Source organism: Phascolarctos cinereus, unplaced genomic scaffold, assembly GCF_003287225.1.
Source record: "Phascolarctos cinereus isolate Bilbo 61053 unplaced genomic scaffold, phaCin_HiC Scaffold_1;HRSCAF=81, whole genome shotgun sequence".
Classification (NCBI taxonomy): domain Eukaryota; kingdom Metazoa; phylum Chordata; class Mammalia; order Diprotodontia; family Phascolarctidae; genus Phascolarctos; species Phascolarctos cinereus.
The window spans coordinates 66,052,655-66,060,465 of record NW_027555514.1 but is presented as its reverse complement, the minus strand read 5'-3'; the positions used below and the strand labels follow the sequence as shown (position 1 = coordinate 66,060,465).

Below are 7,811 nucleotides of genomic sequence, written 5' to 3'. Positions count from 1 at the left end.
ACTTTTTTCTTCATCTGTGAGCTCTGGAATTTAGCTATGATGTTCCTGGGAGTTTTCATTTTGGGATTTCTTTCAGGTGGTGATCAGTGGATCCTTTCAATTTCTGTCTTACCCTCTGGTTCTAACATATCAGAATGGTTTCCTTTGATGCTTTCTTGAAAGATGTTGCTCAGGCTTTCTTTTTCTTTTTCTTTTTCTTTTTTTGATCGTGGCTTTCACTTAGTCCAAAATTTCTTATATTATCTCTCCTGGATCTATTTTCTAGATCAGTTGTTTTTCCAAAGAGAAATTTCACATTTTCTTTCTTTTTTTTTATTAGCTTTTGTGATTTGGTTTTATTGTATCTTGATATCTCATTAGTTTCCACTTGTTCAATTCTAATTTTTTGTTTTGTTTTGGTTAGGCAGTGGGGTTAAGTGACTTGCCCAGGGTCACACAGCTAGTAAGTGTTATGTGTCTGAGGTCGGATTTGAACTCAGGTCCTCCTGAATCCAGGGCCGGTACTCTGTCCACTGCACCACCTAGCTGTCCCTTCAATTCTAATTTTTAAGGAATTATTTTCTTCAGTGAGCTTTTGTACTTTTCCATTTGGCCAGTTCTATTTTTTAGGAGTTATTTTCCTCAGTAAATTTTTGTATATCTTTTCCCATGCTGTTGACTCTTTTTTCATGATTCTCTTGCATTACTCTCATTTCTTTTCCCACTTTTTCTTCTACTTTTCTAATTTGCTTTTTAAAATTATTTTTAAGCTCTTCCAGGAATTCTTTTTGGACCTGAGACCAAATTACATTTTTTCTTTCAGGCTTCACATGTAGCCATTTTGACACTATTATCCTCTTCTGAGTTTATGGCTTGATCCTCCCTATCACCATAGTACTTTCTATAGTCAAGCTCTTTTTTTTTTTGCTTATTTTCTGCCTTTTTTGGTGATTTGGTTTTTTTATGTGAGAGTTGGGTTCTGGTGCTATCCCAGATTTTTTGTGGTGGGGCTCTGGGTCTTACTGCTGACTTTCACTGGCCTTCAGGAATTAGGGGCTTGCTTTCCCTGGAGGGTAGGCTTCCCTTCTGTCTTATACTGGGAGGGTAAAGCCTCCACCTTGGCCTCCCTGGGTGTGGGGTTTAGCTGCTAGGGCCTGCCCCAGGGATGGGGCCCTGCTGCTAGGTTGCTATGGAAACAGAGACTCTCTGATGGTAGGCCCAGGGGTGGGATCCCTTATTGGCCAGGCCCAGGGTGGGCTTCACTACTGGTCAGCAATGGGGGCAAGGCCTGGCTGGTGGCTTTTGCTGCAGGTGGGTGGAGTCACTATGTGTGGATTCTTGCTGCACTGCACAGACTGCTCACTTACCTGGGGGCTGCTGGTTTGCATGGGGCAGGGGCCTGGCTTGGAGCCTCGCTTCAGGCCCTGTGCTATGAGGCTGGTAGCTGCTGCTGCTGTTCTTGGACTTCATTCCCCTCTGACCCCAATGAGACAGACCTTTCCTGCCAGGCTAATAACTGCTTCCCTCCTCCTAGACGGACTCTGAGGTGGTTTTCTAGTTGTTTGGAGGGGAATTTGGAAGGGCTTCAGAGGATTCCTTTCTCACTCTGCCATCTTGGCACCAGAAGTTCCCAGATGCATTCTAATAACTACACCATAAGATGCACTGGGACAAAGTGAAGAAATGTGGGCTAAAAGTTTTAAGTAATGGGAAGTGTTTAAAGGTCTTTAGGAAAGGGAGTGATATGATCACAGATCTGATTTAAGAAGACTCATGCAGGACCAGTGTTCTAGCATAGATTGAGGGTTAGGGAGAGAAACTTGTGGCAGCCCACTCAGGGAAGAAACTGTTGTAATAGTCTAGAGATAATAAAGAGCTTGAATTATGGTGTTGGTAGAAATGGAGAAAGGTCAAAAGATGATTTTTCATTATGAAGATATTTTTGGTCAGGAAGACCTGGGTTCAAATTCTGCTTAAGATATTAGTTGTATGATTCTGGACAAGTCTCATCTTTGAATCAAGTTGTCTCTAAATCAAATCATTTAATCTTTCTAGCCTCAGTTTCCTTATCTGTAAATGGGGTGGATTCAACCTCTAAGGTCTGGCTTTCCTTCTGTTGGTACTATGGTCCTGTGATTTTTTTCCCCTTCTCTAATCATCAACCTCTGTCTACTAGTTCCTTCTTTATTGCCTTCAAACATGCTCAGCTCTTCCCCCATCCTTCAAAAACAAAAACAAAACCAATATTTCACTAGACCCTTCCTTCCTTTTAAGCTGTCCTTCTATATCTCTCCTTTTTTCTCAGACAAATTTCCTGAAAAACCTGCATCCACTTCTTTCATTCATTCCTCAACCCTTTGCAGTCTGGCTTCCAGCCTCACGGCTCAGCTGAAGCTGTTCTCCCCAAAGTTATCATAGGCTTCTTCCCTGCAAATCTGATGAGCTTGCCTGTCATTCTACTCAACCTCTTGCTGCATTTTATGCCCTCTCCTCCTAGATGTTCTCTCTGTTTCTCGGTTTTCATGCACTATTCTCTCCTGGTTCTCTTCCTGCAGATCCGGCTACTCTTCCATCTACCTCATGAGCTTTTTATTCATATCAAGACCTTAACCCTGGGTGTATCCTCAAGGCTCTGTCCTGGACCTTCTTCTCTTATCTCTCAACACAAGAGGTTTTTAACCTTTTTGTGTGAGTGTCACAGATCCCTTTGGTAGTCTAATGAAGCCTATGGGCTTCTCAGAATAATGTTTTTAAGGGCATAAAATAAAATGCATATGATTACAAAGGAAACTACTTCTACTGAAATAAAAATGATTTTTTTCTCATCCAATTTCATGGATCCCCTGAAATCTATCCATGGACCCTTTGGGTCTATGGACCCCATATTAGGCATCCCTACTCTACACTTGGTGGTCTCATCAGTTCCCATAAGTTGCTCTTACCCTCCCTCATTGACCTCTGAAAGCCCAGAAAATATCAACCCAGGAAAAATCCTGGGCCATCAAAAAGACAGGGCACAGCAGTCTTGTAGCCCAGGAAGATTGAGGGGATTAACAGGAAAGGCCCTTCTCACTCTGGGGGAAAGGGAGCAGTACAGGACTGGGGGAATCCCGGAAAGCCAGCACCAAGCCCCACCTTGGCATACCAGGGATAGATCCTGAGACCCAAGTTGGTGGAGCAGGTAAGTGCCAACACCAGGACCCCACGAAAGCATCAGTTCAGGAAGGGCAACTGGTAGACACCAGCTCAAAAAACCACCACATGCATTCAACAGCATTCTCCAGTGCCTCAACACAACTCTGGGAAACACAACTCCAGAAGGCAAAGTACTAAGCTGACAGAAATCTACCAGCATTGAAATATCCCTGTGCAAGGCCTGGACCAGCAGGAGTCAAACATTCAAGTGCAAGGCCCCAGTGAGCAGAAAAAGAAGCTTAGGTAAATGCCTCTCTTTGCTCTAGCAGCAGAACTCAATTTTTTTAAAGTCAGGAAATAGGCAAATACCATGCACATAAAGCAGAAATGGAAAATGACCATAGATTCTTATTTTTGGGAAAGGAAAGATCAAGGCACAAATTCAGAAGAGGATAACATTGTTAATATACCCACATTCAAAACCTTAAAGGTGAATATGAACTGTTCTCAAGCCCAAAAAAGCCTTCTTGGAAGAACTCAAGAAGTATTTTAAAAGTCAAATAAGAGAGGTAGAAGAAAATTGGGAAAAGAAATGAGAGATATGCAAGAGAGAGTCAATAGCTTGGAAAAGGAAGGACAAAAATTAACTGTAGAAAACAAGTCCTTAAAAAATAAAATAGGCCAAATGGAAAAGGAGGTACAAAATCTAATAGAAGAAAACAACTTCCTAAAAATTAGAATGGGGCAAGTGGAAGCTAATGACTCTATGAGAGAGCAATAATCAGTCAAACAGAAACAAAAGAATGAAAAAATACAAGAAAACATAAAATACCTCATTCGCAAAACAACTGACCTGGAAAATAGATCCAGGAGAGACAATTTAAAAATTATTGGTCTAACTGAAAACCATGACAAAAAAAAAGGGGGGCTCTGGACAACATCCTTCAGGAAATCATCAAAGAAAACTGCCCTGAGGTCCTAGAACCAGAGGGTAAATTAGTCATCAAAAGAATCCACTGATCACCTCCTGAAAGAGATCCCAAATTGAAAATGCCAAGGAATATTGTAGCCAAATTCCAAAATTACCAGGTCAAAGAGAAAATACTACGAGCAGCCAGAAAGAAACAATTTAAATATCATGGAACCACAGTCAGGATTACACAAGGCCTTGCAGCTTCTACATTAAAAGATCGGGGGGAAGGAGGGAGGCAGAGAGGCATGGAATATAAGGCAAAGGAGCTTGGATTACAACCAAGGATCAACTACCCAGCAAAACTGAGCATAATCTTTCAGGAGAGGAGATGGATATTAGGGGACTTCCAAGTCTTCCTAATGAAAAGACCAGAGCTCAACAGAAAATTTGACCTTCAAATACAATACTCAAGAGAGGCATAAAAAGGTAAACAGGAAAGAAAACAATAACATAGTATTATTAATAAAGGCAAACTGTTTAGATCTCTACAAAGAAGGATGATGCTTGTAACTTTTAAGAATTGTAATGTCATTATGACATTTAAAAGGGAGTATACTTGAACATAGATTTTTTTTTACCATCACATCAAAGTCAAACCCATGCACTAAGTAGTGAAAAGGGATTGTACTGGGAGAAGAAGAAAGGAGTCAGACAAAGATAAATTACATCATATGAAAAGGCACAAAAACCAAGTACAATAGAGGGAAAGAAGGGAGATGAGCATTGTTTGAACCTTACTCTCATCAGATTTGGTTCAAAGAGGTAATAACATAACCAGTTAGATATAGAAATCTAACTTACCCTATAGGAGGTAGAAAGGGTACAGGGAAAAGAAAAGAGGAAACTAATAAAAGGGAAGGTAGACTGAGGGAGGCAGTGGTCAAGAGCAAAACTCTATTGAGGAGGGAAAGGAAGAAAGAGAAAAAAGCATAAATGGGGAGGGAAAAATAGGATCGAGAGGAAGACACAGATAGTAATCATAACTGTGAATGTGAATGGGATGGAACAGAGAGCAGAGTGGATTAAGAACCATAATTCTACAATATGTTGTTTACAAGAAACACATTTGAAGCAGAGGGATACACACAGAGTAAAGGTAAAAGGCTGGAGCAGAATATATTATGCTTCAGCTGAAGTAAAAAAAGCAGAGGTAGCAATCCTGATTTCAGACAAAGCAAAGGCAAAAATAGATCTAATTTAAAGAGATAAGGAAGGAAACTACATCCTGGTAAAAAGTACCATAGGTAATGAAGTAATATCATTACTAAACATATATGCACCAAGTGGTACAGCAGCCAAATTCTTAAAGGAGAAGTTAAGGGAGATGCAGGAAGAAATAGACAGCAAAACTATACTAGTGGGGGACCTCAACCTCCCCCTCTCACAACTAGATAATTCTAACCACAAAATAAACAACAAAGAAGTAAAGGAGATAAATAGAACCTTAGAAAAGTTAATTACGGTTGACCTCTGGAGAAAACTGAATGGGAACAGAAAGGAATATACCATTTTTTTCTCGGTGATACATAGCACTTACACAAAAATTGATCATGTACTAGGGCATCAAAAGCCCACAATTCAATGTAGAAAGGCAGAAATATTAAATGCATCCTTTTCAGATCATAATGCAATAAAAATTACATGTAATAAAGGGCCATGGAAAGATAGACTAAAAATTAATTGGAAACTAAATAATCCTAAAAAAATGAGTGGGTCAAACAAGAAATCATAGAAACAATAACTTCTTCTAAGAGAATGACAGTAATGAGACAACATAACCAAAGCTTATGGTATGTAGCAAAAGCAGTCCTTAGAGGAAGTTTTATATCTCTAAATTCTTATATGAATAAAATAGAGAAAGAAGAGATCAATGAATTGGTCATGCAACTAAAAAATCTAGAAAAAGAACAAACTGAAAATCCCCAGTTAAATACCAAATTAGATATTCTGAAAACAAAAAGAGAGATTAACAAAATTGAAATTAAGAAAACTATTGAACTAATAAATAAAACTAAGACCTGGTTTTATGAAAAAACCAATAAAATAGCTAAATTTGGTTAATTTAATTTTAAAAAAAGAAAGAAGAAAACCAAATTACCAAGCATCAAAAATGAAAAGGGTGAATTCACGACCCACAAAGAGGAAATCAAAACAATAATTAGGAGATATTTTGCCCACCTACCAATAAATTTGACAATCTCAGTGAAATTGATGAACAATTACAAAAATATAAATTGCCAAGATTAACAGAAGAGGAAATAAAATACTTAACCCCATTTAAGAAAAAGAAATTCAACAAGCCATCAATGAACTCGGTAAGAAAAAATCTTCTGGGCCAGTTGGATTTACAAGTGAATTCTACTAAACATTCAAAGAACTAATTCCAATACTACATAAACTATTTGGGAAAATAGGTGAAGAAGGAGTCTTAACAAATTCTTTTTATGATACAAATATGGTGCCCATACCTAGACCAGGAAGAGCCAAAACAGAGAAAGAAAATTATAGACCAATTTCCCTAATGAATATAGATGCAAAAATGTTAAATAAAATATTAGCAAAGACATTACAACAACTTATTTTGAGGATAATATACTATGACCATGTAGGATTTATACAAGAAAACTATCGGGTGAAAGTATTACGGCTGCAGCCGCGTGGAGCCGGCAATCGCTACCTCTCCTCTTCCTGACTTGCCGCTGTTCGCTGTCACCGGGGAATAAGTCTGTCAGGAACCTGCTCCACTGCCAGGGCATTCAAGGACAGGCAAGACCCTTGTGGAGCCCAAAGTGGCCATTCACCGGAACCGGATCACCCTCACCAGGCGCAATGTGAAATCCCTCGAGAAAGTGTGTGCTGACCTAATTAGAGGAGCCAAAGAAAAGAACTTGAAAGTGAAGGGACCTGTTTGGATGCCCACTAAGACACTTCGAATCACAACTAGAAAAACTTCTTGCAGTGAAAGTTCAAAGACTTGGGATCGGTTCCAGATGAGAATCCACAAACGCCTCATTGATTTGCACAGTCCTTCTGAAATTGTTAAACAGATCACTGCTATCAACACTGAGCCAGGTGTAGAAGTGAAAGTCACCATTGCAGATGCCTAACCAATCAGCTCTTTAATAAATTGATTGCAGCTATTAAAAAAAAAAACTATCAGCATAATTGACCATATCAGCAACAAAATTAACAGAAATCATATGGTTATCTCAGTAGATGCAGAAAAATCATTTGACAAAATACAACATCCATTTCTATTAAAACACTAGAAAGCATAGGAATAAATGGAGTATTCCTTAAAATGATAGACAGCATCTATCAAAACCATCAGCAAGCATTATATGCAATGGGGATAACCTAGAAGCATGTCCAATAAGATAGGGAGTGAAACAAGGATGTCCATTATCACCACTGTTATTCAATGTTGTGCTAAAAACATTAGCTGTAGCAATTAGAGAAGAAAAAGAAGTTGACGGAATTAAAATAGTCAAAGAAGAAACAAAGCTATCGTTTTGCAGATGATATGATGGTATATTTAGAGAATCAAGTAAAAAATTGCTTGAAATAATAAACAAATTTAGCAAAGTTGCAGGATATAAAATAAACCCACACAAATCATCAGCATTTCTCTATATTACTAACAAAGCCCAACAGCAAGAGATAGAGAAATTCCATTTGAAATTACTGTAGACACCATAAAATATTTGGGAGTCTACCTGCCAAA

The 7,811-nt window shown here is 38.7% G+C and overlaps 1 pseudogene; it reads left to right on the top strand.

Annotated features, from left to right (window-relative positions):
• Window positions 1-1,639: 1,639 nt before the first annotated feature.
• LOC110211187 (small ribosomal subunit protein uS10 pseudogene) lies at window positions 1,640-7,194 on the top strand (annotated as a pseudogene).
• The last annotated feature ends 617 nt before the right edge of the window (window positions 7,195-7,811 follow it).